The sequence below is a fragment of the Phasianus colchicus genome, chromosome 12 (assembly GCF_987193195.1).
Source record: "Phasianus colchicus chromosome 12, bPhaCol1.hap1.1, whole genome shotgun sequence".
NCBI lineage: Eukaryota > Metazoa > Chordata > Aves > Galliformes > Phasianidae > Phasianus > Phasianus colchicus.
The window spans coordinates 18,953,674-18,978,418 of NC_143447.1; the positions used below are offsets into that span (position 1 = coordinate 18,953,674).

Here is a 24,745-nt window from a genome sequence, read left to right on the forward strand (position 1 = left end):
GCCACTGAGATTTTGGAGCACAGTTATTAACTGCAGAGGACTATATCTGTCTGTCTATCTATCTATTCACCTATAATTTTACCTGGAATTCTTAGTGTACTTTCCTGTAGTGCCCCTTCTGTAGAGTTTTGTGAATAGAAACTGAGCATGCAACTGAAGTAAGGAAAACATTGATAATTTACCCACAGATTACTAAAAGTAATCCCATGTTTCACACAATCTCAAACTTCTCAAAGCACAGATTGGCATAATCATTAAAATAATTGATCATGCTTATACTTTGCCAGCCACCATACTTTTCTTGGAGAACCTTCAAAAATAAGAATATAAAGAATCAATAGTGTTACCTGAAGTTCATTTTCTTACTAACAAAGACTTCTTATCTTTGGAGCTGCTGAAATGTAAGTAATACAGCAATGTATTTTAAATGCAAATGAACAGAAAATGATTATTAGCACACTTAAAAACATGCAGGCATCTTTAAACATTTTTCTAATGTGATGTAGTCCTTAGATGTAGGAACATGTCCTATCAGAAACATTTACCTTGAGACATTTCACCAATTTTTCTGGCCTGTGGTAGGTCCCAGTGATAGAGGCTCACAATGAGGATAATACTGCTCTCTAGAAGGCCATTAATTGTGTCATTGCAGAACTATATTCCTTTCTCATTCAATTGTTCTGCTGATTAAACACACAGAGAAGAAATTACCTGGGCTGTTTTCCAAATATCTGAGAAAACAGAAATTTGAAAATGTTATCTGGGAAAGTACATTGCAGTAATGGGTACACTGTCATGAATGTGTAGTTGTTAGACTCTGTTCTGCAGGCAGAGAAGTAAATCTGTATGACAGTCATGTTAAACAGGCATGGCTTTCTCCGAGGTAAATTGTCTATTAACCAGTAAGAATATGGTGAGGTTGTGCTTGCTTCTGATTACCAGTGGGCATTATCCGAGCCCATGAGATAGAGAGTAGATAATGATTAACTTTAAGCTCCTTCAGTAACTGAATGTCATCCTATGAAATTAGCATATCTTGTATCCAGACAGAATAACTCTTCAGTTATTCATCAGTCTTAAATAGTTCTGAACATAGAAAATCTTGAAGAAGAAAAAATAATAGTACAAATATCCACATCTTCAATAGTAAAGTAGGAGTAGGTGACACATGAAATAGCTCTAGAGGGACAGTTCCCCCTTGGTGCTACCTTTACTTTGTGGTAGCCATCACAAGCTGAGTCTCCTGCTTTGTCTCTGGACACTTTCCCTTTCATGTGAGTAAAAGCATCCCAGATAATTGGTCCTTACACATCTTTGTCCCAGGATCCTTCAGTCTGGTATGCAGAACTTCCAACTCTCCATAAAAACCTTGGAGGTAAAAAGACTTGAGTTACAACTTAAACGTTTGGCTGCTCACCAGTCTTTCACACTAACTTTGCATATGAGTAAGTAAGTGATGCACCTTCGCTTTTGCTAAAACAGCTCTTCCACTCTGTTCTGCTTGTGCTTTTAGTCCAGCACTTAGTGCTCCTCATGGATTGTCCTCTGTTGCTATGTGTCAGTGAGTAAATAAGGCTTCCGTGCCTCCTTTCCCTTGCACAGTCAGCTGGGAAATGCTTTCATACTAGAAAGCAGCATTAACATGGGATGTGTGAGCCTTTTACCCACCCACCCTAAGGATTCTGTGGGTTCTGTAAGAAACACCTATGGGTTCAGTAAGGAAAGTGGTGTGTAGAAGAAGCCACTCAGGAGTTGGGTGATTTTTTCTTGCTGCAGCACCCATGCAGCTGCCCGACCCTGGGGCTTTCTGTGTGTGGGTGACTCATGACCTGGAACCTGCTTCTCAAGGCCTTTGAAGCCATACAGGCTGAGCAAATTCCTATTTATTCATTTGAGTTTATGCTTTTTAAGTAGTACTGGTGCCCTCTGGTGGTCAGTTTCACGAATGAGAATTAACTCTGAAAGCATTTTCTGGTAGCCTAAAATAAATAATACCATTGTACATGTTACACTGCCTCCGATGGCAGAAGTAAAATATAAAATAAAAAGCACATTTGAACCACAGAGGGCACTTTGTCATGAGCCCCTTGTTCATCCATGCAGGTCACTTGATACACTTGTTTCTGGTCAGGATGGACCATGCTCAAGGTGTTGCTTGAAAACCAGCCAGCTAAAGTGCTCTGGGAGTAACAGTGCTCATGAAGAGCAGTACTGTGTGCATAAGTCAGCCTGCTGCAGAAGAGCTTGGTGCTTAAGGCACCTTCAGTACTTGGCATGCATTTGGCACAAGTTCTCTCCTGCAGAAGGTGGGCAGGACAGTGTGTACAAGTCACTGCAGCATTGTGTGATGCTGGAGTTACTAGACTTATTAATGCTGTGCATTATTCATTTCTCATTATATCACATTTACACATAAAACCATGACAAAAATTAAGGCTCTGGCATGCCAGGAGGCAGATAGTTACAGTTCTGAGATCTGACAGAGGCAGATCACCCCTCTTAACAGGTGAGGAGCTGAAGCCCAGGGACACTGGGCAGAAATCACCCAGGGAGCATCTATCAGAGCTAGCAGAGCTGAGCCCAGTCTGTTGCCATCCTGCATAGCGCAGTGCATGCAAGCCAGTTTGCTTCTTTAGGGGTGTGCTTACGTGTCACTGAAGTCACTTGGCAAACTGTCACCACTTTCAGTGGTCAGAAGAGCAAGCCTTTAATGTGCATGAAACTAAGATTCTTTCAAACTACGTTTAGTAGTGGCTGCTACAAACATAGTTCTGTTCCGCTTTGTGAGCTGGGCTTACATGAGTTTTCTCTTACCGTAATCTTATTCTGTGATGCTCTCTCCCAGCTTCCTGAATTAAAGCCCAACTTTACAAAAAAAAACAAAGTCATGAGATATTTACATTGCTGCAGCTTGGTCATTTTTTCCTTGTTTCATCTTGGAAAACTTTTATTAGCAGCAGTTTTTAAATGTGCCAGAAACACATCAAGGCTATAAAATGTTTTATTTTGTTTTATTGGTGAGTAAAAAGAATGTTAAAAAAATGTACTCGGTGGAGACTGTCCAAAATTGCCCTATGACTGCAGTAAAATAACCTGGAAAGTAGGTTATGCAATTGGCTTACCACAGGGTGTTGTGAAGCCAGCAGAAAGTCACAGCTGACGCTCAATTTGGGCTTATCTGCAGTTTATTGTCTGCAGCCTGGAGCGGGGCCCCACCTTTAGTGATGCAGGTATTTATGTATTATCTGGCTGCAGACTTACTGTGTAACCAGATCACACCAACCTTTGCAAAAACCCCTCTATCTGAAACCAATCGATCCTTACTCTTTTAGTTGATTTTCTTTTGTGCTAGACTTCATGTTGCAAAACCTCTCAACAGCCCAGAGACACCTGAACCGGTGGGTACCACTAAACTGCTCTTTGATTTTGCTTTTAGCCCTAGGGTCTTGTGCGTCCTGGTGATAAAGTAGAAGCTGTTCATAATTCTCTGACAGCTATTCAGACAACCAGACCAAATTATTCTCATACAACTGTAACTGTAACCCTCTCTCCTGATATTTCATTCTTGCAATTGCACTCCCCCTCCAACCTTGAAAAGGCCTTTTCTGTCTCAGAGAAAAATGCTTTTTATTACAGAGTGACCAGAAAAACATGTCATTTTCCAGTGTGTGGTCTACTGCAGCTACTCTGGAATACTGGAGATTTTTCAAAATCAAAACAAAACCCACTTACAATTGTTCTTGGAACAGGAATACTTGTATAACTGTACTCATATTTTTTCTGTGTTACAAAACGACTTTCGTTACATTATATTAGCTGGTTTTGGAAAGTTTTTGTCCATCACTCAACTGTACTAGTGGCCTGGACTTGGTTTTCAGAGAAAAATAGAAAATTGGAAGTAATTTAAATGAAGATGTCTTACTTTACAATCAATCATGTAGCTTTGATTTGAAGCAGTTGGAGGAACATAGTTGTTAGAAGAGATGTTCAGAACTGTTTCTTAGGATTGAATGCATTCAAAAGACAGAAAGGAGTGTTTGGAAATGTGGGAGATGCATTTTATTGTCTGTGTGAAATGATCAAGAGCATGATGACCAGGCTTTTTTGCTAACTGTCTGGTTTTGATCTCAGCTATGTACGTACAGATAAATACATGTGTATGCCAGACTTCCTCATTAACTTCAGAATAAAGATCACCAACTTTCCCGTAGTTAGAACAATTTTTATTTCTATGTAGAAGCTTTTAGCCAGAATGATATGCTCATATTTGCTCTGCCCTTTATCTGGTAAAGCTTGGTGTACCTCACATTGCTATGTGCTTTTTCTCCAGCTTATCGTACTGCCTGCAGACCTGATCTGCTGGCAAGCCTGCATTCTGTCGGAGTGCCAGGAGGCTCACAATCACTCCACCACTTCCAGGACATCTGGGATGCAGTGTGATGGTAGCACTGGCTGGAACCATCTCAAACTGCAGAGAGGCACCATCTTTTTTTTGGAAGATCTTGGGTTTGAAATGTGATCCCTGAAACGAGACCAGAATAGGTAACTCTTAAACTTACACCATATTTATTTAGCAATTCCTACACTAGCATAAAAACTAACAACATTGTATTTTATGCTCATTGGTGACTCTGAATAACTGTTATGACTAAGCACTGGTTTTACTGGGATGATTTCCGAAAAACTTAATATATATGAGAATCTACCATCTCTGTTTTGCGAAGAAAGATTGTAAGGATTGGACAGGATGATGTAAATCTGCAGAATCTACTGCAGTTGTACAGAACCCTCAAATTTTAAAGGCCTTTTTCCAGTTTAAAACCATTTCTCCTTGTCCTGTTGCTACATGCCCTTATAAAAAGTCCCACCCCAGCTTTCCTGTAAGCCTCCTTCAGGCACTGGAGGGCCACTATACGGTCTGGAACCTTCTCTTCTCCAGGATGAAGAGCCGCAGCTCTCTCGCCTGTCATAAGTCCCAAAATATTATATTCTTAATAATATTTCTTGATGAATGTAGAGAGGTGCACGAACTTCTCCCTTTTGTGGAATGCTGTTCTCCCCCATGGGAAGAACTCATTTGATTTTGCACTGGTATATTCAAAGTTGCATATTGGATTTTAAACGCCCGAGCTCAGTGGATGGTTGAAAATCCCAGCCTTGGTAGATAATAAATGACAGATGTTACAGATATTCCTGGGTGCAATGAAGGTTAGTGAATTTGCTTCTAAAAATCAATTTTAATTTTTTCCTGCTGACAGCTTCATACTAAGAGTTGGCCTCTTTCTGATGCGAACACTGAGATGCTGCTGCAGGCCACTACTGATTGGAATTTACTTGTTGTAGTTTAATTGCATGCTCTACCCTCATCTGTTTGCAATCACAAAGAGGAAGTTTCTGAAGCTTGGGAATGAGAGAAAATAAAATGTCTTGACAACTACAAAACACTGAGAATGCTTTTGGAGTTTTTCCCATCACTGTGATTATGAACAAAAAGTCACAGCTAATTTTTTTAAAAAATTTATCTTTACACTGCACATATAACATAAATAGAGAAAACAACTAGGAAGAGTGGTAATTAATGAAGGTCTCCAAACACTGAATAACTGATAATTAATAAGAGTTCATGAGTTGTTTTGTAAGAAGTTGAATTAGTTCATCATTCAATTAGCTGAGTTAGCTCATTAGCAAAACCATGGAATTGTTCTCTATGGATATTCAGCTTGGCTTATGAAACATTCAGGTTCTGTGCTTCTGGCTGTCCAGCTACCAGCAGCTTTTACCTTCAGTGATACTCTGGAGATTATGACATTAGTCATTAGCAGGCAGACAGAAATTGCAAGGAAATAGCACCTTAATAGCTAAAGACAGACTAGTTCTGCTTCTGTTCAGGTTTAGAGAGAAAAGCTGACAGCCTTGCTGAGCCTCTAACTGAGCTCCACCAAGAGGCAGCATTGCACAGCATGGATGGGGCTGGGCAGGCCAGAGCAGTGCCAGGCACCGATCCCCACACACTCTGCAGACCACTGCAAGATGTGTGAGAACGTACTAAATTCCTCACTCTTTAATGGATTAATGAGAGATGGCTATGGAGCTTTAATATATGCTTAAAGTGGAATGTCTGTCCCAGGGCTTTGCTGTATCACAGCCTCCCTTGTTTTGGGGGCTGATCCAAAGCTAAATCAGTGGAAAGTCTCTAGTGAATTACAGCATCGCTTGGATGAGGTTCTGAGAGCCTATGTCACTTTGTCATGTAAAGGGTTAAAACTCAGGGAGCTTTTAAAATTAATTTTATTTTTTCTTTCTTTTAGGCAGTGAAAGGGGTAATAATGGAAATAATTAATTGAAACACTGCTATGAATCAGAAAATGTACTCATTGAAGTTAAAAAAAAAAAAAAAAAAAAAAAGCTGAGATTAATAAAGCTCAGAAAGGCATAAGGAGATGTAATTAGAAACTTTACAAGATTCCGGTTTTAAACTTGACCAGATGTTAGCAGTAAGGTGATTATACTCTGTAATTTGTGCATTATATAGTAGCCATGGCAAATGTTACATCACCTGAGGCATATGGATGAAATGACCTTGACTTCTGTTTCCCAGTGTATTAGCAAGTGTCTGTGCATTCCTTTGGGTGAGCAAATCATTGGGCTCAGCTGAGAGCATCATGTGGCTGGTGGGTGGAAATGATTTCCAGGCTCTCAGTCAGGCTGAGGAAGTGGGTGCTTCTAAACAGAGCTAAATGCTGGTATCAGACTTATGATTCTCTGTGGTAGTGTGTTAGTTTTAGTGATAATGTCTGCAAAAATGGAGCCTCAGCAAGCTTTCAGTTTAGTGCTCAGAGCGTGTCCACTTTCAGAGAGAAAGTATAATTTCACAGAATCACAGAATGGCCAGGGTTGGAAGGGACCTCAAGGATCATGAATCTCCAACCCCCTGCCACATGCAGGGCCACCAACCTCCTCATTTAATGCTAGACCAGGCTGCCCAGGGCCCCATCCAACCTGCCTTGAACACTTCCAGGGACGGGGCATCCACAACCTCTCTGGGCAGCCTGTTCCAGCACCTCACCACTCTCTCTGTAAAGAATTTCCCCCTGACATCCAACCTAAATCTCCCCTCCCTCAACTTTAAACCATTTCCCCTCGTCCTGCTGTTATTTGCTCTTTCAAAGAGTTGATTCCCCTCCCCTCTGTAGGCTCCCTTTAGGTATTGAAAGGCTGCACTGAGGTCACCCCGCAGCCTTCTTTTCTCCAGGCTGAACAAGCCCAGCTCCCTCAGCCTGTCTTCATAGGGGAGATGCTCCAGTCCCCTGATCATCTTTGTGGCCCTCCTCTGAATCCTCTCCAACAGTTCCCTGTCTTTCTTGGGGGCTCCACACTTGGACGCAGTACTCCAGATGGGGCCTTACAAGAGCAGAGTAGAGGAGAACAATCACCCCTCTGTCCCTGCTGGCCACCCCTCTTTTGATGGAGCCCAGGATCCCATTTGCCTTCCAAGCCGCAAGGGCACACTGCTGGCTCATGTTAAGTTTTTCATCTATCAAGACCCCCAGGTCCTTCTCCACAGGGCTGCTCTCAAGGCCCGCTCCTTCCAGTCTGTAGGGATGCCTGGGATTCCTCCGGCCCAAGTGCAAAACTCTGCACTTTGCCGTGTTGAACGTCATCAGGTTCACTCGGCCCCACCTTTCTAGCCTCTTGAGGTCCCTCTGAATGGCATCCCTTCCTTCAACCGTGTCGACCGCACCACTCAGCTTGGTGTCATCAGCAAACTTGCTGAGGGTGCACTCAATTCTGTCATTGATGTCATTGATAAAGATGTTACAGAGCACCAGTCCCAAGACAGATCCCTGGGGGATGCCACTCGTTACCGGCCTCCACCTGGACATGGAGCCATTGATGGCCACCCTCTGTCTGCGGCCTTTCAACCAGTTTCTTATCCATCGAGTGGTCCACCCATCAAATCCACATCCCTCCGATTTGGAGATAAGGATGTGGTGGGGGACCATGTCAAAGGCCTTGCTCAAGTCCAGGTAAATGACATCGGTCGCCTGTCCCTTGTCCACCGATGCCGTCACTCCATCATAAAAGGCCACCAGATTGGTCAAGCATGACCTTCCTCTGGTGAAGCCATGCTGGCTGTCATGGATCACACGCCCTTTCCTCGTGTGATCAGCCATGTCATCCAGGATGATCTGTTCCGTGATCTTCCCAGGCACAGAGGTGAGACTCACCGGCCTATAGTTCCTGTGGTCCTCCTTGCTCCCCTTCTTGTAAATGGGAGTGACGTGACCCTTCCTCCAGTCATCCGGGACCACACCAGACAGCCATGGCTTTTCAAATATGATGGAGAGTGGCTCGGCAACCACCTCAGCCAGCTCCTTCAGAACCCTGGGATACACGCCATCCGGCCCCATAGACTTCACATGTCTCATGAGGCGGTCTCGGACCTGCTCTGTCCTCACAGCAGGAGGAGATTTACCACCCCGGTCCCCACCCAGAGGTGTAGGGATGCAGGGCTCAGGGACGTGAGAAGTACTGGAATCCTGGCCGCCAGTGAAGACCGAGGCAAAGAACTCATTCAGTACCTCAGCCTTCTCTCCATTCACTGAAGCCAGTTCTCCTTTTACATTTACCAAAGGAGGTACACTCGCTTTGGCCTGTCTCTTCTGGCCAATAATTTGTTGTGTTGTGCTGCTATACTCAGTCCTCCTTGAGTTTCCCATCCATAAAATAAGGCTGAAAATACAGCCTTCCTTCCAGAGAGACCTAACTGTGAAATGCCTTGTGATCCCCCTGCTAGAACAGCAAAATAGTTCCATCAATCTCTTTGAGGATGTGGTAATTTAAATCTCATGGCTGTGTTTATACAACACTTAGTATTAGCAAGGTCTGTGTCTGCAGTGGAAGCTCCCTGATGCTGTTACTACAACACTGGAGGTGTAGAACTAACACTGCTGAAGAGCAGTTGTGGGTGGGAGGATACACTGACAGTTGAGACTGTAGCATCAACTTCTGCCTTAATAAATCAGAGGCCTTGCATTAAACTGGGGGAATGTCACAGGCAGACAACTTACATATTGAATAAAGCACGTTCTTCTAAAAGCAGCAACAAGACTGTAATAGTTCTGGTTTGAGATTATTATTTTTTTTTTTAAACTTTTTTTACTTTAAAATAGTTTTTCATTAGAGGAAACTATAACTAACAAGTCTGTCTTGAACAAGCTCAGGTTGTAGGAGGGCCAGTTTTTCAGGTTGCTGCATCCTAATATAATAAAGGTGATGTTTTGAAAATTGTAACTAGGTGATACCTGAAGTCAGGTATCACATTCTTTTTATTACATCACATCAAAAAAGGATGTTATTTGTGGTTATTGCTGAAATACTTGAATTTGAAGTAATCCAAGCTAACTTAACACATTTTAAAAAAAAAAAAAAAAAGCTACATTCTTTACAACGAATCTTCTGGTTATGCCAAACATACAAATTCCAGAATGTATTTGTAATAATAATAATGCTAAAGCCTCCAGGCATGCCAAATTTCCAGTCTTGTGGATATAAACTGTAAGCTTTGTGCATTTTTCCTTCAGCTGTCAGATCCTCTTCTCTGAAGAGAGTTTCACTGAGGAACAGCTTGAGATAAGCAGTGTGAACCAAAAGAGAGATCCCGATGGCTGTCAGATCAGTAAGTCAGTTTTTTTTCCTTAAATATTTCTAACATCTGCTCTTTTCTTTAAGAGTGTGATGTAAAACAAGCAGTATGACAGAGGGAATCATAAATCGATTTATCTGAAAGAGAGGTTGTGCAGGTGAGATTGCAGGCTTGCGTAGACTTGAAATTTGTATTTCTTCAAAGGTTTCCATACTGATGGAACTTGAAGTAACTTTTTTTTTTTTTCTGTAGAGGTAACTTCTAAAGAAGAGTTACTTGATTTGTAGCTTAGATCCAAGTCAAAAAGTTGGGTGTAAATTGTCTTGTCTGCAAGAAGAGTGGTTATATAGTCTCCAAACTATTTATTTAAAACTTTGCTGATGCATGATTAACTGCTGGGGAAAAAAAAACAAAACAAACAACTCAAAGTATTAGTGTTGTTTTGTTCAAACAGTCCTACAAAGTTGTTCCAGTATTTTTGGTAGCAGACATGATTGCTTTTTGGTTTTAGGTATATTTACATAATCACCTACAATTACACTTCTAAATAAGAGAGTATATAACTAAAAGTAAGGATTGATTTTATTTTTCTTTAAATTACAAATTTAAAAGTGAATTTCCAAACTCACGTAAACTATGAATGATTATATTCTAGCCCTACAGTACTGCATTGCTTAGCCCCAGACTAGGCCTTGCTTGTCTTTTGACCAGAGATCTTAGAAGGAAGTGCTGTAAACCACAGAAAATGAGGTTTGGAAATGCTGTGGATGACCCTGAAAGGAAACACATGCTTTCTCAAACACAAACTTGTGGCAGTGGAAGTTTTGGAGCTCTCTCTCAGAAAATGGGGTTTGCTAAAAACAAGAATATATTATACACTATATTGCATTCAGATGATCTCATACTAATCAAAGCAATCTTGTGGGTCCTCTGATTCTGATTAAGCTCTTATGCTGAAGGGACCCATGCTACCATCCTGCCTCATTGGCAGGGGTTTTGTCATGAGACATTTTTATGTTTTTGTAGCAAGTACTTCTTGATAAGCGTTATATTAAAACCCACAAGGAAATGAATAATCCTGTATTCAGTGAAGAGTTTAAACTGCACGCTATAAATAAAACCAAGGCCACACATTGATTCCAAAAGGTAAAAAAAGAAATCCTGAATAGCTCTGTTCATCCTGCCCACTGAAGGGGTGAAGCCTTGGGGGAAAATATATTTTAATTGTATCAAGCAGGAATAGTGAATTAGGACTGCACAAGGCAACCTTAATTCTGGAGTTTCCAGCCTGCGAATACTTGACTTTTCAACCTTAACATAGGTGGGTGGGGAACTTATTATTATTTTTGTTTTATTTGTCATTCTACAGCTAATTTGCATTTGAAAGTACTTGGTGTTTTAAAATTTATTCTGCTGGTACATTCCATCTACTCAGTCTCAAATGCTAGTTCTCAAACTGAGCAAGGAATGAGAAATTCTCCCTTAAAAGGATTATTTCTCTCATTGTGAACTGAAGCTCTTAGCTGCCATCTTCATTTCTTTCTGGTCATAAAACTTCAGCCATCAGACAAAGATCAGTGAGTCTCTAAAAATGAATAGGCGCCCCAAGGAAAACTGAATAGCCTCCAAAGCAATTGTATCGAAGTGACATCAGCGCTCAGATATTTTCTTCTTGGCTATTCCAACAACTTTCAGTCAATAACAGGCAGTAGAGCCAGTACACGCTGACTCTCTTTATTGCTCCCCCACTGGGAACATGTCTCTTTGTGAGAGATCTGCTGAAAGTGGTAGATCCAAAAACTAAACAACTTTGTCCTGTATTGAAGGACTTGCCTTCAAAGTCCGTGGAATGTTGTATTGTCCTTCAGCCAGGGCTTGCTTAGCGATGCCATGCTGAAATGCAGCCTTGTAATCCAGCAAGCTGCTGCTGCTGCTTGTTAAAATCTGACTACTGGTTATCAGCTGTCATCTTTGATGGGTATGGAAGCTTAAGATAACTTCTAAGGGTTGTATGGCCAACCTGAGAATCACTTCTGACTTTGCTACTGACACGTTTGGTGAATTTGCAAAAGTTATTACATCTGTTGTGTTCAGTTATCATGATCTCCACTTTATAGTGTTGTAAGACTTTGAGATGAAAAATGACCTTTAGAGTTTAAGTATTTTAGCACTAAGTATTACTGTTAACTCTCTAAGCTCATTCGTTCCTTTGGCACCACCTAAAGGAATTCTAGCACTATAATCCCTGCTTTACAAATAGGGACTGGATGCACTGGGCAGGGTAAGAGCTTGTTTAATGCGTTCTTAATGTATAAGAGTGGGATAGGAACTGAGGAACACAGTGGTGATGTTGAGCTGGGATGTTTTAGCTATGCTTTTGCTCTCCTGAATTGTGCCTTCTGGGAAGAAAGTAATTTTCCCCAGCCTTCCCCCATCTCTTACTAATGTCTTTCCATGTAGAAATAATATTTGGAATCTGACATCGTGCCTTCAGAAGTGGTTTCCATCTTGCTGTCCTTCTAAGAGAACTTTAACCTTTTTTGAATGATCATGTTCAGCAACATAAAATCTCAAATCCATAAAAAAACAAGTCCCCTTGTATTTATATACACCACAGCAAAATGTACCATTAAGGAGAAAACATTGCTTCACTGTGACTCTCGGAATTTATTGGCTATTAGAAGTCTTATAGTATGTGGCTCGCAGTTTAGAACTCTGATTTCAAGCTTAATGTGGTCAGGAAATATAAAAATACATTTATTTATGTCATCTACTAAAAATCTCAACCTGTGTTACTGCTAGTCTAACCAAATCTATGTTTATGTTGGAGATGAATGATTGGTTTGTAGCTGCCTGTGTTTGTAGCCAGGCTGAATGGAATGATTCTGCAGCAGAACTGTGATTTTTATTTTTTTCAAATTTATTTTCCTTTTTTTTTTTTTTTTTTTTTTTTTTTGGTATTTGATTTACTGCATGTACCAGCTACTTCCTTCCTCCCAGAGCCCACTGCCTGATTTTTCAAGGACATTACTGCTGTCTGACTCCTATCAAGGTGTGTATGTAGAATGATGTGATTTATTGTTCAAGGGCATCAAAATTCAGGCAGATATTTCTATCCTACTGATACCTGTTTGCTGTTGCAAGCTTGGATTTGATCTGCTCTTCCACATCTTCACAACAGCAGCTACTGTGGCTGATGTTTGCGTAAGCTTGCTTTGTTACTAATACTTTAGAAAATAGCTTTGAGTATAATTTCTACTCAGACATTTGAGAACCACAAGTTCACACAGGGCGTGAGATCCCGTTCTATCCCTCCTGCAATAGCTGGTAAAGGAGAGGCTGCCAGAATAGCTGCCAGAGGAGAAAGATGATCAGGAGTGAGACATCTTCCTGGAAGACACAGGCTTTTTGGTGTGTGGCATGCTGTTGTCCTGAACTGCCTCAAAATGTCAGTGAAATGATGCACCATGAGGTGCTTTCCACTTTGAAATCTAATCTCAGTCTTTAATCAGATGTATTATCTAATATTAGATAAAATGTTATATGAAGAAACCTTGTACAAATTTCATCTTGTAAGAAAACACCTAAATAAGTGCTTTGTGGCCTCTTTCAAACTGTAAGTGCCTACAGTTTGCCACTGAAGCGGGTTATGTCTCTGCAGCAAACACCGTGCTTCTGACACTAAGCCTTTTCTGCCTCTTGTTACACTGACCCCAAATCCAGCTGGTTCTGTGACCCCCAGGCTGGACAGAGCTGTCCTGCGCTGTGAGCACCACGTGCCTTCCTGTACCACGCACAAAGAACTCTTGTATCGTTTTTCCAGTCCCCCGGTAAACAATTTGCTGGAGGACATTTCCCTGCTGATCTGAAGTGACATACTCGAGTAAACCGTATCAGGCAGCCTGCAGCAACTTCCCTTCTGCTACCTTCTTTCATTGAGCTTTATTTTTGTTTTTGGTGCACTTGGACTCTTCTTGAGATGAAATAATACACACAGTGATCTCGGTTGACCTTTCATGTACCATCAGAAACAGGTCTGACTCCCCTGAGCCATGCGTGCAAGGGTTTTTGATGTAATTTCCTGGAACAGGTACAGCTGAGATGCTTTCATTGCTGTGACCGACTGAGCAACGGGCAAACCTTCTTGGCACCGACACACTTAACCTTTTTGTTCAGTACATTTCCCATCCTGTGTAGGTGGACAATGAATACTAATATGATGCAAATTATTTCCTTTTTAAATGTGAAAGCTCCCTGATTAAAAACACACTGTCCAGGAACTGGGTTTGTTCTATTCCCACTGAACAGAACGCCCTTGTTGCCTTTGACTTCAGTGACTGCAGGATCAAACTCTTAGTTTCAAATAGGCTGCAATTAATATTTTTTTTCTGTATGAAACTGTAGTAGAATTACCAACTTAGTATAGGAAGTGTAAAGAATACAGGCAAAGAAAAAAACAAAACAGTACAGGAGGATCTGGGAGAAAGCACAGAGAATGGAAAAATAGTGTTAAATGTCTTGCTTGAGAGAGTCCAGAAGTATGCTGGAAAATTGGACACTGAGGTCAGTAGAAGGTATCATGGGACTTCTTTTGATATATGCAGGAGTAGCACTGATGAAAAGCTAAAATATTGTGCCTAGGAGAGTGCTGGAACTTCCTTTACTTCTTGGTTTGATATACTCTAAAATGCATTGTGGACCATGCAGCTACTTTCCTTGTCACTGGGGAACTGCATCCACTGGGGATTCTTCATCCACAGAGGAAAAAATGCTTTAAGTGTTTTTCTTTGCATTTTCTGTATGTATTGATCTTCTCTTCTTATATAGGGATGCTTAAAACAGCACTGATCTGTGTTACACAGTGGAAAATAATGAATGGTCAGAGTTGGGCAGTTATTTTGTCACTGATTTTTAATTCAGGTTAGAACAAGGTTAGATGAAAAAGCATCACACCGATCATATATTTCAGATACTAGAGCACTCATTACTGAAATTTGGGTATACTCTTCTCATTTGTATTTATTAGAAGACATTCTAAAATTATAGGAGAACATTGGTTATTCTAATAAATATATTTAATAACTATTTTCTAATCAAGATATTTTAGTAAGTGCCATTACCCAGCAATGGTGTTAGTGGGGCCATAAACGTGTACAGAGCTCCTACCAATGCAATCCTAGTGGCAAATTTGGAGACTGGGTGGCATAAAGGAACTGCTTTGTTTGCTGCAGGAATGCAGCCATCTTTGGGGTGGAACTTGCAGTTGTTTTAACAGTTTGCATCAGGGTTAGTAGTCCATTCATGTATATTCTCAGTGCCTCAGGCCATCCTCTGAATGCATATAGTGTATTAAAAAAAAAAAATAACCTCAAAACAACCAACATAAAATCAATAATTTGAATAGGATGAGGCCTTGCTTATGGGTGTGCATGAAAGCAAACAAGCGAGCAGTAATGCCCACCAAGCAATTCCATTTAGAAAACCGTGGGAGTGCTGTAATACAAGGCTGTGATACCAGCAGAAGCAGAAGGTGTGTTGTTCTGAATGTGCTTTCTCTGGAGTGTCCACTTTATGAAAGTTCTTTCAGTTCTCTAATGGCTGCTGTGTAGGTTAGCTGTAGAGCAATTGAGGTCTCCTGGGCTTCTTTGCCTTGTCCTTCCACAGAAATCTCATCTGAGCAGCACTGGTTTGGGAAAAGAGCCATAAAAGAAAAAAAGAACAGGCTCCTTTTGTAGCTAATAACTTCCTTTAATTGGTAATTAAGCTGCCTGCTACTTATAAATGTCAATAAAGGTCAAAATATTTAGAAGCAGAATCATTTTAGTGGCTTCCCATTTCTCATTGCATAAGCTGCCTGCTCAGACCACACACACACACATTTGAAGATGGTTAAGGTTTCAGAGCCCTCGTCTTCCCACCAACTTCTTATATAAAGCAGCCCAGAAGGGGACAGAGCAGCTTTAGTCAATAGGAGGGAGGATGTGAATGGAGTCTACTGGGTGAGCATTCCTCACATTTTGGAATATCACCGCAGGCGCTGGGGCTGAATCAGACGAGGAGTGGCCAGATGGTGCTCTCATTTACTCTTTAATTCAGGGAAAGGGGGTTGCCTCTGATCCATGTGCAAAATGATTTCAGAAAAAGCTGTCTGGTAACAGATTAAATACCAATTGTAGTTTGAAAATGAGAATTGGTATAAATCCCAATGGTTCAGTCAAGCAGAGGAAAATAGAGGGATCTTGGTTTTGCTTTGCCCTGAGTTAACATGTGCGGTTGCTTATTTTGTGAACAGATTCATCCCATTGAAGTTAATCAGTTTACAAAGGGCAAGAAAAGGGACATATGGTTTTGAAGATGCTGAGAATGCACCCCAGAAGGATCTTTGATCCTTTAATGGTATTTTGTTTTTTAAAGTGTATGTGTCTTTCAGGGATCGATATTTTGGAAATTGTTTTTGTTATGTTATACTTCTAGGATATCACCTTCTTTTAATGCTTTCCTGAAATATTTTCAAGCTCTTCAGAGTCTAACTTAAGGTTTCCATGAACTTGCCATGTAGGTAATACTGCATTTCTGTATGTGCAATTACATACATATGTATATATGAAAACAAGCCTTCTGACATCAAGGCACACCTAATTCCCGCATCTCACTGCACTGCATCTAGCACCACATATCAGTGCATCCCCAGCTCTCCATGACTCCATGTTCCTCAGCAGCTGCCAAGTTTTGTTGTCTCATTCACGGCAGGTATCTCAAAACGGCCCCTGCTCTCTCCTGCAATGCTGTGTGCCACATGATGGGACTGTCCCCAGAGGGAAAGGAGCAGCATGAGCAGCTTGGTGACGGAGTGGTTGTTCTGTTCTTTAGGAAGACACCAGCTGATTACAGATCTCTGATCCTTAGAAGAAAGCAGGAAATCTGGTCTTCTATATTTGAATCCTTCATGACCAAGGGCTCTGTCAGGATTTTCCCCATTGAATCTCTCTGGCTGCTGGGGGCCATGCACTGCTGCTTTGTTCAGTCTGTAGGCAGAGACCAACCGACCACTTTGCTCATCAGGCAGAGTTAGGAGAGAGCAGATCCTCTGCTCTTTCCTTCCTTCCAGATGAATTAATGATATTGATGAGGGTACAGACTGCATGCACTCATCTCAGTTCATTTCTGGGAGCATCAGGCTGCATAGCTGGGGGAATGACCTGAACATTGTCTGAGTGTTGGCACATTCATCCTGCCTGGGAAGTTCCCATTTGACCCACCCACCTCAGCCAGGCACAACTATAATTAGAAGCAGAGATTCCATGCAGTCTTGTGTGTAAATAATAATGCCAACCAGACCCAATCTCCCTCACATTATGTATTTTCTTGGGATAGATCTATTTACTAGCTGCAGTGTGATGCGTGTTATTAGTTATCTAATAAAGCATTGCTGGCTTTACGTATAAATGTGCTTATGCCATAAAACCAAGAGAACAGGGAAGCACAAGGCAGTCATGCTGTATGTGAGTCTTGCTTGCTTGTTTGCTCTCTGTCACACATTTTCTGCAAAGATTTTAAGGAAATAATTGTGGGGAGTTACATTATGTATCCAACTGCTAGCTTTCAAAAAGCAAAAATGCCGTCCAAGTCATGAGATTGTCTTAAAGGCCATAACCTTAAAATAGATCAGTACACATTCAAAACTTGTTTGCTTTGCATGCTGAGCCACCGGACTGTTCTTACCTAATTTCTTTCAAACATTTCTCTGCGATTGTGACAGTGAGGAACGCATTACTAAGGAGATAGAAAGCCTGAAAACAGAGCGCTCTGAAAATCAATTTTGTGACTTCAGAAGCTTCTAATTTGCCACTAAAATATATAATAAACCCAGAAGAGCAACATGTTTGATTATCATGTTAGAAAGATAATACACATTTTGATATTGAAGACAAAACATGAATTAAATGGTACTTTATGAATTGTATTCTACTGATACTTCAGGTATCATCTATATACCTTTACTACAGCAGATCTACATCCCATGATCTCATGGTGCAGTGTAGAGTCCTCCAAAGCCATTTTTTTTCCCCAAGAGGTCTGATTACAGCATGGTGCTGCAGGTTGTTGTGTTGGCACAAAGGCACTGAGCTTCAGCAGTGGGTGAGCAGTGCTTCCATCACCACAAAATGCCTTCAGTAAGGAGCTGAGGGCCGCAGAGCATTCAGCTGTCTGTTCTTCAGTTTGTATTGCTTCCTCCATCATAAATTCTCCCCATCAGCTGGGGTTGGTATTGTTTGTGTGTGCATCTTGTTAACAGCCAAATATATACAAATGAAGACAAACACTGAAGTAATTTAAACTTTCATTTTCATCTTACAATTTCTGTAATGCAATTAGGGTTTGTACTGATGATACTGATAAAGCTCCCCCCAGGAAGATGCAGCTCTGTACCAAGCAGCCAGCAAGTGCCAGGCTACCAGACGCTACCGGGCAGTCTGTCTGTCTGCGCCTCTCCGTCTGCCCCCATCCATCCCAGTGTCCCACATCATTTCAGCTAATAGAATTTGCAGATGCTTGGAGGAGAAATAGAGGAATGGAAAGGGCGAGTTATTTCTTACATCATGATCCTGTGTTTATCTTCAGTGGGACTGGAGGAAGAAGCAAAAAGAGGGAAAGAAAGAGAAAGCAGGGGAGATTAAAACACAGAGCAAAAGTAAAAATGTCAGGAGGAAGGGAAAAAGAGTTCTGAAGTTTAATCTGAGTACGGTTATGATTACTCAAACATTCTGTATACTTCCATGTAAATATATAAGAAGCAGTGAATGCAAAAGAATATATATGTACAAAACTTCCATCACTATCACATTTATTTCTTCTTTGGTTGGGATTTCCCAGGTGGAGATATTCCATTGGCACAGAGCATGCAGCCCCTCTCCCTAGCTGGTCAGATCTGATCTGCAGCAGACCCTCTGCACATACCCCTGCACTAATCTGTGTGTGTCAGTGTGGCATCGTGCAGTGTGGCTGCAGGAACCATGCTGCTGGGTGCTTGCAGGCCCCCAGCATGTGGCTGCAGCTCTCATGTTCCATCCAGACAAACCCTGTGCTCACAAAGGAGGAGGTAGCCACGTTTTGTAGGATGTGTGTAAGCCGCATACCTGCCAAAGACAAGTTGAGATTGCTGCCTAGTGACATGCAGGATGCAGCAGGTTGTGTAGTGCCCATAAATGTGCATTCAAAGAGTTCTTGTTTCTGCCCAGTTCATCTCCTCAGTGCCTGTGAATCTTTGACTTGTACCAGGCAATGGAGGACAACAAAAAGAAGGCACAAAGGAGGGAGCTCTCTGTGTTAAGGACTTAGAGGTACACTGCTGAGGGCTGGGATGCAGCAGGCTGCCTGCTTGCCTGCCTGGGAACCCCTGGGCGGACCAAGTGCGTTCCCTGCTTTGTCTGCCCAAGCCATCTCCCAGCCGTGCCGTAAGGTTCTGTTTAGCCCTGCCTGTGGCAGGCCCTGTGGAAACACTTGTGATCACTCATTAGGAATTCTTTCCACAGTTTCTTTCTCTTCTAATTCACATAAATAGTAAATCACTGCTGTCAATTATGTAACCCTGCGCATCGGCAGCATGCTCAGCTCTCACATAACACTGAGCAGTGACAGCTACAGTCAACCAAGAAATGGTGCTGCACATTTTCCTATACGGTTTCCCAGCACCGAGTGTATGATTTAGATTCCTTTGCCTCTGAAGTACTCCTCTGGGTGTCCTTTAGTATTGCATTATATTACTCACGATGCATAGCCGATTCCATTGCTTCCATTTACTTTAGCAATGATAAATGTCAGAAACTGTATGAGAAGTTTATAAATTTGAAGTGCTTTGCAGGCAACTGTTACCCAGAGAAATTTGCAAACTGTTTGTTACTGCTGAAGTTTAAGGTCATGGAAAAAAATCACTTCCAGAAGCTTGGTTAGTAAGTTTCAGAATTGGGTAAAATGTGTGAATTCTTTATGAATAAGGAGGATATTGCTGTCAGGATTTTCCCTTCTGCAGTAAGCAATTACGCGCAGTTAGTATTTAAAACCAGTTTCAAGAATTTAGCAAGACAAGAAACTCTGAAACTGAAAAACTTCCAACTCAGCTTTTTTCAGTGCAATGCTCTCATGATGAAGTGTAAAGTTCCCCACAGCTCCCTGTTCAGCAGCAGGAGCTAGCAGTGCTGCACCGGGGGGCCTTGAGCATCCCGGCACAGATGATGTGTGTTTATCAAAATGAACTATTTAGACAGTTGGACTGAAACCATGCTTTGGGCAGGCTGGTGTTAATGCACAGCTGCGTCACCCCTTCCTTGTTTTCCTAGTGTGGCAGTACGGAGCGAGCTGCAGGCTGTGCACTGTGGTCTGGCAGAACTTCCTTCACCAGGAGTGATTTGGGCAGTCTACTCTCTCCCACTCCCTCTGGATGTTCATTGGCTGCGGATGAGCCACACTGTAGGATGGAAAGAGGTCTGCTGGCCTGCTGACTCCACTGCTGCAAGTGGTAAACAACAGTAGGGAAGTGGGAGGACAAAGGAAAGTGGGCAAGTAAAGAAAGCTGCGCAGAACGATCCTGCTCTCTCCATTTCCCACAAGCAGTGAGGTAAAGTGTTCAGTGAGGGGAATATGAGACTCTGGCTTTACTACACAGAAATATCCATCCCCATCTGGGGATGGAACACGCTCTACCCAGGGGTGTGCATTCCCATTTCATCGTTGCTGAGGAAGGCTGACTCCCGTCCTGCCATCCTCTTAGAGCACACAGTCTGTGAAATCAGTGCTGAGGCAGCAGGGCTTACTTGGGCAGCAGCACTTATTCAGGGGGTTCAACATCAGCACTCGGACGCCTGCATTCAGCTTTCACAGTGGCTTTTCTTTGCCTTTGAGAAAACTGCTGGTGTGGGGTTAACACCTCACCACTTGTTCTGAAGTGCCAGGCTAACGATTCCAGCTTCTCTGGAAGTGACAGGCAGCCATTGCATGGTGCTTTCTAAAGCCAGATCCCTGCACAGGTACTTCAGCTGGCTGTGCTCCTCCTGAGGTGGGCTCCTCCTGGCCTGAATGGCAGTGGTTGTCCAGCAAAGTACTGCTGCACAGCACAGGCACAGTGACCAGTGAGTGCTGCAAGCAGTTCTCCTGGCCTGACCCCTCCTGCTCTGATGAGCCACTTGCTTTAAGGTAACAGGACCGCTGTAAAGGAACCCCCAAGGCCTGGAAACATGCAGCATGTACATGTGGTGGCACCACACATGGCTGCACCCATGCAAAGACAGCTTTAGCCCTGGGGTCTGCTGCAAGCACGTTATTTTTATGAGGTTTTGACATTTTACTTGCCTCCATTTGGTGGTGGGGAGAGGTGGGAGCTCCAGCATTGAAATGCGGGCAAACAGAACAATGTGCAGAGCCTCACTAACAGTGAGATGCATTCAGACCAATTGCAAGCTGGTAGGTGTCCATGCAAGGGCTGCAAGTGCCTCAAAAGTGAATCCACGATGAGATGACAGGCTGCAATTGTCCCAGCCCTCAAAGCTGTGTCTGTGAAAGCATGTGAATGATAGGCAATGTGAAGATCTTTGAAAATCTGTATCAAAAAATCAAGCATAGCTGCTCCTATCAGATCCATGTGGCATCTGAGAGAGCTGTGCAAAAATATTCATCCAAACTTTCTGTTCCTCACAAATTATGCTTAGATTATATACATTGTCCCTATTGTGCACTGTAGGGGATGGTTTCTTTCATGTGCCAGCATCTTATGGCTTTCATTTGTTCACAGACCTCCCACTAAGTGACTGCTGATTGAAAACTTTTTTACTTTCCTGCCAGGTTTAGCAAAAAGGGCTTGGTGTTCTTAGTGCCTTTGATCTATCTAGGATGAACATTTTCATTGAAAGAGGTGGATGAGTCATTCTATATTTGTCATGGAGCTATCCTGGAATACCTCCGAGTTTGCTTTTTCAAGCTCTTTATATTTTTCTGCATGTGGCTATAAATATTTTGCTCTGTGAGAAGCACGAAGCATTTCTTTTTTAGAAATGAAAGAGCCCTATTCCAAATAGGAAAAACACACTTAGCTAAGGTTTGTGCAGCACATATTTAGTGGTGGAAGGTGCTGTGTTGGCCCTGCCTTGCTTTTCAATACAATATCCTGCAGTGTGAGATGAATGGCCATATTTAGAGGTATCTGGAAGTGATGACTGATGTTTGGAGAAGTTACAAGGCTTTTCCTTTTCCACATGAACTCTCCAACCTGGCATTTCCACAGCAGTGAAATGCTTCTGGGGCTGAGATCATCTGATTATTATTTCCTGTGTCATGTGCTGAATTTATTATTTTGTTGAATATTACAAATGTATTCATAAGTTGCCTGAGTTTTGGATTCTTCAGCAAAGTTCACTGGCATAATAGGGATATTGGACTGGCAAAAATAACTGTTTTTTTTTTTTTTTTCTTGGGGATTATTTAGTAGTGATTAGTGAATGAAAGCTCCAAAGAAGGGGGAGGAGGAGGAGAAGTGGGAGGAAGATTCATTGAAAATGTTTCTCTGATATTCTGCCAACATATAGAGTCAGTTCAGGAAAAAAAATGAAATTTGTAGTTTTGTGATAAAGGCCAGGAATCCGGACACTTCATTTGCTTCAGTGTCCAGTTTTTTTTTTCTCTCTTCTTTGGAAAAAGTGAACACACTTGTGCTAATTGAGGATTACTTCTGGTCACAGCAGCATCGCAGTGTTGTTGCTGGGAACTGCAATAAGCCAATATTGGGTTCATTGCCACAGAAATATTTTCATATAGAGCTTTTATCTTTTTATACTTCTAAAAACCAAAGCAGAACAGATACTAAAATGTAGTAGAAGCTCCTCATATGTGCATCTTTTTCCCTATTGACACTAAAATGTATGTGTGCCTCCTGCAAGATCAGTAACTATGAAATAAGAACACTGGGAATGGGCAGGTGTGAAGCCATGGGGTGTCAGAGGTGCTTCCTTCTGCTCTCTGGGCCTGCACAGAAAGTGTCTTGGGCAGACACAAGGATGTGGCTCTCAGTACTGAGGAACAGGAACTGGTTTTGGAGATGATAATTATTTGACTCCTGAATTGCACAAAGACTTAAGATTCAGGGGCTGATCGCTACACAGTCCTGCTTAGGTAAGCTGGCATCAGATCCCAGCTTGTGATTCTTCTTCAGGGCTGAAAGCTCTGCACCTCCAGTTCTTCTAGCTCATACTCATCAGTGAAGGAACAAAACAAACTTAACTACAGACCCAAACATGTCCACGTGAGTTGTCCATACATCCGTTACCTGGTATCAGGTCTGCCCCTGTGTAGTCTTAAAAACTATCACTGTTTGTATTCAGAAAAATAGCAACAGCCACTTAAATGTGGCAGTTAACTTCCAGTGACCACTGTCAAGACTGTCATTTGTGAGAGCAGCGTGCAGTCAAGCACTGCAACTGTAGGTGTGTTAGCAGCTCCTGCTTGTTCAGCCACTACAAGCCAGGCACCAGTACAGCTTGTGATCTGGAATTCAAACACTGGAAGTGCAGATGGTCTGAGGGCTTTTTGTTGGGATCAGCAGAGAATGGACTTCGATATGTGACTGTGTGAGAGAACGGTCTGGGGTCAGGGCACTGAGCTGTGTATCAAGACATCCGGATTCACTTTCTGATTTGTGGGCAAAAGATTGCTTCTTTCTGACAGTTATTTCTCCATCCATGAGACTGCATTTTGTTATTGAGGATGGAGAGGTTTCATAAAAATGAGGAAATCTTTTGCTTTTCCCCATGCAGACTATTGAGGGCAGTGTATCTTAATCTTCAGCTTTCTGAAGCTCCCGTTTTCTTGAAATGAGTAGTCCTGAATTTGAAGTTTCCTGGGTATTGACAAAAACATTGTGCTCAGTTTCTCCTCTGAAGTAGAAAGAAATCAGCATGAAAGGAGGCTCAGGCCCTGCTTGGGAGGGTAGCTTAGAGATGTTATCTATCAGCTCTCTTTAAGCAAAATTGCTGGGATTTTTATAACATTGTTTTTCCTTTCTTCTCATTTGTGTTTTACATACAAGTCCTGGAATTTTGGTTTAGCCCACTAAATGAGGCTGCCTTGACTGCCTAAATTTTTCCTGCCTGCTGCAAACCAGTCTTTTCCCCAGCATCAATTATCCTGCAGGGAACTGCGTATGTAAAACCACACCAAAAAGTTTGAAGCCCATAGAAATGCATTTTCCTTTCCTATAAAAGACTGCATTCTTCTGTGAGTGTTGTGTTGGGGTCACCTTGTTTTTCACAGTCGCTGGTGACTAAATGGGGCAGAGGGACTCTCCTTCGTATCATATTCTGCCTCATGGTAGTTACGCTGGCAGCAGTAGGAGCTTTAGTGGTTGCCACTGAGAAGAGCTGCCTAGAGCTTGCATGGGGCTTCTTGTTTTTAGTCATGGCATGGAAACCCAATCTGGAGTTAGAGCTATGACAAATTAAGTGTGCAGCCCTCTCTTCCAATAAGCACTGCACTAACAGATTCTAGAGAGAAAATTTCTCCAAGAACACACTTCCAGCACTCTAAAGTAAGCCCGCCTGATGTTTCTGAGCAGATTCAGCTGGCTCGGTGGAGGGCTCAACAGCTTCTGCTGCCAGTAGTGGGTACAGCTGAGGAAGGCACAGCTCCCCCTTACCGTCCTCCTTACAGCCACTGCCTGCAGCTGGTGGCTGCGATGTTGGACGTGGGATGGGCTCAGCCCATCAGCCTGCCCTGCCCACAGCTCAGTACCTCAGGCGATGACATCTGCCAGTCAGCACTCTGAAGGACACGCTTTTCTGTGCTCACCTAAGCTCCCTTTGAATGAGGCATCCGTGGCAGAGCACGGCAGCATCGGCCTCAGGGCCCCAGCTGCTCATATATTAGAGGTGTTAAGTTCTCTCTCTGATGCACCCTTGTAATCGCGTCATTCTCTTATTCTTTGTCTTTTATTAAGCTGCTGATAGGAAGCTTTGTAAGCAGGAAGCAGGGAAAATGCAGTCAGGAGGAAGTTCAGTCCGCACATACTCTGATGTTTGCATTTTTCCCCTCTAAGTGTTTGCTACTGGGAGTCACTGG

The 24,745-nt window shown here is 42.3% G+C and overlaps 1 long non-coding RNA gene across 1 annotated transcript in view; it reads left to right on the forward strand.

The window, feature by feature from the left end:
- The first annotated feature begins 3,229 nt into the window (after positions 1–3,229).
- LOC149916312 (uncharacterized) overlaps positions 3,230–24,745 on the forward strand; it is a 71,532-nt gene continuing 50,016 nt past the window's right edge. The window contains exons 1-3 of the long non-coding RNA XR_016470498.1: positions 3,230–3,398; positions 4,331–4,542; positions 9,585–9,679. This is a non-coding gene — a long non-coding RNA (uncharacterized LOC149916312). The remainder of the gene's footprint in view (positions 3,399–4,330; positions 4,543–9,584; positions 9,680–24,745) is intronic.